This window comes from Helicoverpa zea, chromosome 10 (genome assembly GCF_022581195.2).
Source record: "Helicoverpa zea isolate HzStark_Cry1AcR chromosome 10, ilHelZeax1.1, whole genome shotgun sequence".
In the NCBI taxonomy this organism is placed as follows: Eukaryota; Metazoa; Arthropoda; class Insecta; order Lepidoptera; family Noctuidae; genus Helicoverpa; species Helicoverpa zea.
Genome location: NC_061461.1, coordinates 9593180 through 9601818, shown reverse-complemented (window position 1 = coordinate 9601818; position 8639 = coordinate 9593180).

Genomic DNA, 8639 nt, shown 5'->3' with positions numbered 1-8639 from the left:
ATCCTCATTATTTCCGGAATTTTTTCAGTACTTAATAATTTTGCTAGCGTAATCTGTTTCGGAAGGACTTCTTTTGATATAACCGATACTTCAACATATTCAGGATTATCACTCACGAACGATTTTCCTGGAGAAAATCCAGAACGCGGTGTAGTAACTTTAGCTTTCTTACCACGCTTTCCCACCGTAATGAACTCTCCATTCTGTATATCATCATCCGGACTTGAATCATCTCTGCCTCTTTTATTCCCAACTTTCAAATTGCTTTCAGTGTCACCCTCTTCTAAATCAGACGTACCATCAGTATTGTGTATCATAGCTCGTAAGGTCACAGAGCTAGAATGACAGCTGCTACCGTCCTCCTCGTCGCAACCGCTTTCCATTATTTATAGAAACTTTTTTATGAAGAAAAATATGACAAATGCCAACTTTGACAATTAAAATAAGCTGAAATTTTATTTAGAAATTATGCTGAAAAATGGTTGTATCACTGGTAATTTGTGACACAAACACCATAATTATGTCCAAAGATATAATATGTTTTAGTAGTAACAGTCACTCACTTCAAAACTTACACAAACTCACATAAAATAATTATTATACCGGAGCAAAACTAAACAATGTTGTCGCGTCAAAATCACGATGACAGATGTGATGCTAAATTTCAAGTCAATACGACCATTGGAAGTGGTCTAGGTTTTTGATGAGTGAGTCAGTCAGTCAGTGAGTGTATAGTAAAAATAGCGATTTTCTGACGTCAATATCTCAAGACCTACAAAAGATATATTAATGAAATTTTGTATTTTAGATAAGTGCGGGGGTCTCAACAGATACTAGAAATTTGATGTGCGTAAATAAAATAGATTTTGAGTTATAAGGGGGTAGAATTTGGGCCGAAATGGTTCGTGTAATATAACCCACGGCCGGTGTGTCGCTTTTTTTTGCTCGAACTTGGCGGATACACTGCCGTGTGTCTAGATTCAAAGTATCCTTTTTTCAACCGTCAGAATTTTACTCTTCATTATCATCTCATCATCATCAGCCTATCGCAGTCCACTGCTGGACATAGGCCTCTCCAAGTTACTCTTCCTAACATTATAAAAGCGAATGTGTGTTTGGTATTTTACCACAGAACGTGATGTACATTGTGTTTGGAAAAAAATGTGTCGAGACGTGTGTGCTGGTATGCCAGTTTTGAACTTTTTATGGAATAAATATACAAAGTAATTCTCCCACATTGCTGATGAAACCATAGGCGAGATATGATTTTTTTTAACAGTTTATTTAAGAATGCTTGTGTAACTTTTAACAAACACACATTCTTAGCAGTATTCGTAGTCTTAGGTCCCCTCTAATTATACCACTTGGTATGAACAATAAAGTCACATAAGCAGAGACTAGGCGACTTTAATCCGACCGCGTCACCGTTGGGCCTGATACCGTAATTAACCGTACTCCGGTTAAACTTTGAACCTATTGCGGGAATACAGTCGGACGACTTTGTTGGACGACAAAATAGTCTGAAAATACAAGGTTATATATACGTTAACGACACAAAAATATACGTTTCGTTTCAAAATGTTCCTAGTAAACGGTACCAAGAAACACTTTCTGAAGGCTACACTATTTTGAACACTTATGGCTAAATGACCACTGGGTGTCTGATAAAAGTTTAAGCGTATTAGCTGTGGGAATAGACGGTTAGTACGAAGTGAAAAATTGTGACAACAGCTTAACCAGTCGAGAGTCTCGTAGTGCCCACTAATAGGTAGAGGTAGTAAGATCAGCAGATGTTTCATGTTAAAAACTCTAGTCAGCAACATCTGGTTAAACTGGAAACCGAACCCTACACAGTTGAATAAAAGTTAGAAAGATGGTGACGCTTTCAATTCCAATTTTCCTCGTAGACTTATATTTTTTACGACATAAAATCGAACGTCTGCACCTTGACCAATGTTGGCCCCAGTGTCGCGTCCAACTAAACTTGTTGTCTTATCTCAGTTTACACGCGTGTAAACTTTACTACTTCTATCCGGAACGAACTAGTATATTGTATACAATATATACATGTATCTAGTGTAGAGTATATTGCTGTAACAATTATAGGGTAGTTAAAAGTTATGCGCTCATCTACGCTGCGAACACTAGACTGTGATGGAAAGTTTGAACTGTTTTATGGGTATACTATAAGTTTTGAAAGGTCATATTTTTATTAGCATTTATAAACGCACTCTATTGCTTTGTAACATTATGACCTATTTTACGTGGACTCATCAAATACCCTATAAGATATTGTCATGATGAAGCAAGGCTCATTTTCATATGATTTCCATGTTTTGCATTAAATAATGCATTTATAGTAAGCAAATGCGAGTAATTTTAACTTATTTCAAAAAGAAAAAAAAAACACAAATAAGTACATACAATTCCTCCACATTCACATCTGTGCACGTTTGACATCATGTAACATACCTTCAGATCACACAAAACGAGCAAATACACTCGCGAATTCAACTTGATAAACAAAAGTCAACTTTTTCGGAACCACTTAAGGTTTGAAATAAGTTTTTGGTTATTGTTAGTGCCGTTGCCATAGCAACAAGTGGTTCCCTCACCGCTGGTTTCCCTCCCAACCTATATTCTCAAGCCAGGCTAAGCCTGAGTTATTGCCTGGATCGTTTAATACGAGAGTTTACTTGATAGTCTTATGTGTTTTATGTTTTAGTTGCTACGTTAATTTACATTTGCAATATTGTATCCAAGGTAACCAAATTGAATCCCGGCCTACACGTTGAAATAGGTTTTGAAGAAAATGGTTATTGCAGAAGAAACAGTAGGTATTTTATTATTCTTAAGCTAAAACCTCGTAAAATAAACTACATGTAACTCCGAAGAAAATAGGTATTCAAATGACCAGTTCGTAAAACCAAGGCATATTACTATTCGGTCACCATTGGTATATCACACACAAGAAACAAATATTACATTTTTATTTTTAAATAAACATAAGATACCTAATGAAGTTTTTGGTCAACTCAAGATTTTCATACTCAAGAACTGCTGTGCCTGCTAGCACTACAAAGAGAGTTTTTTTTCGAACATACAGCAATCATTAATTACTATAAAATTCATTCCTATCTTCACCGTTCCAAAATAAATCAACTTTAATGACATCCTACTTCTTGTCCCAGTTCCCAGTTCCTAGAAAACAAAACTGCAGTACCTCAATACTGATTGGCCAGTCTATCACTGGAATATTGAATGGCTTTTTCACTAAATCCGCTGGACTTGAGCGATGCGGATAGTCCGCACTGCGGATATACTAAGGTAAGTGGGCACTCCCCTTTACGTTGTACAACTTCGAATATAAAGCGAAGTATTAGGAGGAAAACTGCTTACCTATCAGTTTAGGGGTAATTGAAAGTTGTTTGAATTTTTAGGTCTTTCACTTTTTCTTAGGCATCAGTACTGGATACTTAGGAAAGTGGAGGATTTTCCGAACTAAATATATTCACTTTTTTAGAATTGTCGCTATTAAAGAAATACTTCAATTAATAAGAGGGCGTACAAGGAAAACACGAGTCAGCTTTCACAAAAAAAGCGGTAGATGCAGAAACGTAGTAAATTCGAAGGTGGAAAAAAACGAGGTAGATGGAAATCGAAGTCAATCTATCGACCAAATGGCACCCCATTCAATGGTTCCCCGTTTTTAAATAAAAGTCAATTAATATGCCGCCAGTCGAAATTTTTCCCAACTCCCGCCATGTTGGATTTCCCAACGAATCAAAGTTTGAAATATTGAGTGGTAAATCTAATTTCGGTTAACGAATTGATGCCACAGGGAGATTTTATACGCTTTTATTTTAAACATTAATGTCACTTTTCAATTAGTTTTGAATAACAAAAATGTTCTCTTTGTCATGCAAAATTTTGTTAAATAAATCTACCGTTCAAATGAATAACATAATTGGTTTGGAATTTATATATATTGAACTCTATTAAATTATTATTTGATTATTTTTCAATTTCAATTAGCATTTTGTTTTAAACGTTATCTAAAATGAGTAGGTATATTTCTTAACAGAATATAGTTTCAATACTCTTTATTTAAATTCACTATTTTTATCTACATAAGTCGCTTTAAAAGTTATTTTAAAAAATAACCTATATTAATCGGTATCTACGACCCTGTTCTATTTCATAAATGCGTTATCATATTTCACTATTATAATCAAATCAAATCTAGAATATTATGTAACAAAGAATTGAAAAAAAAAAAAAAAATCCGGTAAAAAAAGTTATATTTCGGTAACTAATGAAAATACAAAAACACATTGTGATTCAATATTGTGGAAAAAAAACAAGTATTTTTCACAACCCTCGTCCTGTAACGTTGATAAAACGGGAGATATGATTAATCATCAAACTCTGCGTATTTCGTTCCTTTCAGTGGAAACCTGAACAAATTACCTTTGTTACGATATTTTGTGATGACATAATAACATTTGGAGGAACTAAAAAAATTTACAAATGAATGGTCCGGGAGAGCTTTACTCGTTCGCTGTACCTGTACTGTTTATTTTACTTATATATTAAATTCTTGACCGTTATTTGAAGCTTACTAGTTTGAGATAGGCACCTACGTGTTTTCCGCTTTTATCTCTGTCCTTTTCTACCCCATATCTTGCATCTCTCTCGCACACCGACCAGTTTCACTCCCCACCAGGCAGGAGGCGACGAGTGTTCTCGACGGCCACAGTTCGTCATTGGCGTCTTGTTTTCCGCCCGAGAAGGTTGGTCTAACCAACCGCTGTAGTATTTCGTTGAAAAATAAACTCAGTGCTCTCGCAGAACACAGGTGAGTTTATAATATTTTATACAATTTGTTAACGGTTTTACCGTTCGATATTCGATTTTGCGAAATCAAGTGTTAATATTTTGTACATCTACCCCTTTTTTGTCACGAGTTTCTTCCGTGTACTTTTTTTTTTTTTTTTTTTCAGTAATTTGTTTTCAGAATGAGTGAGCAAATTCTGCCAGCTTTCTTTCCAATATGTTTCTTGTGCCCAAAAGGCGACGGAAAGAACCGTCCAATACTCAATCTCAAGGTTCTCAACAAGTTCATAATTACGGAACCCTTCAGTTTAATAAATGTTTTTCGGGTGCTAGAGTTTCTTCAGAAAGACGAATGGCTGTGCAAGTGGATCTCGCCCAGGCTTACTTCTACCTTCCAGTAGCCGAAGGTCACAGATATGTTCTTCGACTAGTATACAGAAGAAGACTGCTTCAGATTACGTGCCTACCATTTGGCTTAAGCACGGCACCCAAGACCTTCGCCACAGTGACCAATTTGGGTGGCTCAAACTTTGAAAACTCAAGGGATACTTATAATTGTGTATCTCGATTTTCTGGTGGCTCGCCAAGATATATTTGCCTACTTTGGGATCATTTGCACCATGTTTTGGATGGCAAGTGAATAAATCGCAAGCATTATCAACAAGATAATGACAAAACGCACTACGTGACAAACAGCACGACAAACTTAGAAGACCTGCATAGCTTGATAGGACTTTTAAACTTCGCAAGTTTTCGTTGTTCCATACGGCAGACTGCATTACCGGGCTCTCCTCACTATCCTCAATGCAGTGTTGAACAGCAATCTATACCTACCCTATTCATGGAACCGTGAGCCAAACGGTGAACAAACCATAAAAAGGGTTCTTATAAGTCACGATTGAAGTAATGATCATATTTTATAAAAATAACTACGAAAGTAATATACTGACAACATTAGAAATGATATTTTAGAACGATGTCTGTGGAACTTATGCAATCTTTTCAAACTTAATTGAAATCAAATATGTATAATAAATGCCGTAAATTATTTTCTTAATTTTAATGAAATATGTAGTAAATCGTTTACATGTAAAATGAACCTAGAAGTCTTGACTGTCATACATAGAACCCTACTTAATTGAAGACCACAGATACTAAGAACATTTTACATAAAAATGTGACGTTTTTGTCATCGGTCGGGTTATACCCACCATTTTGAAAAAGTGTCATTCTTTGGTTACATTGTGGGCTCACGGCTCGGTGAATGGAGTATAGCAATGTTGAACCTACCAGCAGATACCTTAGCAGATCTAAAGTGGTGGCTGGTCAGCTGCCACCAAACCTTGGATATTCATTCGCCACTTCCCTGTCACCTTATAACCACGGACGCCTCCGATGTAGGATGGGGGCACAACTGAACGGAACTCCCGTAATGGGTTCATGGAACGAGAGAGAAAAAGGCTTTCACTGCGATCTGAAAGAGATGCTTGCAGTATTAACTGGAAAATCACGGCAAGTTGCTAAAGAGATCAACAGCCATTTTTCAATGCAGAAATGGGACTGTGGTGTCATATCTAAGAAATCAAGGTGGCACCCGATCAAGGAGCCTACCGAACTTGACGTACAGAGTATTCAGTTATCTTGAGCTGTATCAAATCTATCACGTCGTGAATCATATACCAGCCCTATTCAACAGTCAGGCAGACCATCTCTCCCGACACAAACCTCCACCGGAGTGGCATCTTGTATCAGCAGTGGACCTATTTGCCTCGAAGCGAGCCCAGGGACACATAGTTGTGTACTACGTGCCCCTAGATCTGAAGGACCCGAAAGCGGGGCACGCCTTCCACGATGCATTTTTCTCAAGTTTTGACTTACCCGCTAGCATGGGTATTACCGCCACCTTACCTTATACCGTAGGTCCTCAGTCATCTCAATTCAGGAACGGGAGTTAATCTCATAGTAGTTCCTTCGGTGGCACCAGGTATTTTGGCGAGCAGATTTGAAGTCCCGATCATTAGCAGTACCCTACACATTGATGAACCTCGAGCAGAAACCGATAGACACAGCAACGGGGATACCCCCTGCCAAGGTCAAGGAAATGGGGGGGGGGACTAGGAGTCTCTCCGACTGAAGTCTTCTTCAATCCACACGCAACACTTATCAATCAGCTTGGAGTCGATGGTTAAATTGGGGCGAAAAGTATGAAATTGGATCCTATGAATCCTTGAATCCCTATTTGGACCTATACTTACCCAATTTTTAGCGGACTTACACATAGTAAATAAACTAGCATACAATACTATTTTATTACACAAGTCAGTTATAGCTACACTATGCAATGCAGAAACCACTCTAGAGCTAGGTTCACACGTTCTAGTCGGACACATTTTAAAATCAATAGCGCTGAGCAAACCTGTTCCCCGGGAAGCCGTCCATCTGGAATATTGACCAATTGGTAACCTACTTAAGTGCAGTAAACGTAGACGAGAATAATCCATTTGCAACTTCCAGGCACACTGCTGCTCTTTCTTTTGCTAGCTTGTTTCGGAAAGGCGAGTCCATGATCTTTCCTTGCTTGCAATAGACCCAGAACATTTCAAAAACAACAAAGATAATTTAATCTTATGGCCAGTCTTTGGCTCTAAGACCGACAGTTCTAGTCATAGGCAGTCGGGTTGTTGTTTGATGGATAATCAGGAAAATATAAATCTAAGTCCAGTGTATTGGGTCAGAAAGACTAAAGCCTTGTTAGAAGATAGACGGACATCGGCTAATTCCTTAAATTTATTTATATCCGTTAGAGGCCAACCAAAGGCAGGCACCCGAACGATGATGCGGGTGGATTAAGACATTGTTAAAAGAGGCAGGAATAACTACAACCCCAGGAAGCTTCCACTCGGCGGTAGCGTCAAAATCTGTGTTGACAATATACCTTTGGACGATATATTAGCAAAGGGTAATTGGCGATCAGGCAATACATTTGCCCATTTTTACAGAAGGGAAAGATACCCACTAAATAGAAGTAGCAAGTTATCTCGATTATTTAATTAATCCAGCTGATTAATGTCTATATTTTTGTTGCTATTGTTATTAAGAAGTATCGCAATGTTTTTGTTAATTACTATTAGAAAATGAAATCAATTTTTGCTTTTGTTCTTGCATCTCTCTTTTAATTTTTATTACTCATCCTTCGAGCCCCTTTCCCAACTATGTTGGGGTCGGCTTCCAGTCTAACAGGATGTAGCTGAGTACCAGTACCAGTTAACTTTGATTACATTAGTATTCCAGGATGCAATACACATACTTACATGTGATTACTCGTGTACCTAAGTACCTATTTGCATACACAATTTCATTGTGCTTTTGCTCACATTGGCGTCCACTTCCACCAGGCGATAACAAACACGTCTCAAACTAGTAAGCTTCAAATAACGGTCAAGAATTTAATAGCAGCGTTTTACCTGAAATAAAACGCATATTAAATACTTACCTTATTTGAAGCTTACATTTTAATTTCTGCCTGGTGTTTTCGACTCAATGACGAACTGTGGCCGCCGAGAACACTCGTCGCCTCCTGCCTGGTGGGGAGTGAAACTGGTCGGTGTGCGAGAGAGATGCAAGATATGGGGTAGAAAAGGACAGAGATAAAAGCGGAAAACACGTAGGTGCCTATCTCAAACTAGTAAGCTTCAAATAAGGTAAGTATTTAATATGCGTTTTATTTCAGGTAAAACGCTGCTATTGTCTGCCTCGATGGTCTAGTGGTCGCAAGCGTGGCTGCTGTGCTCGATGTCTCGGGT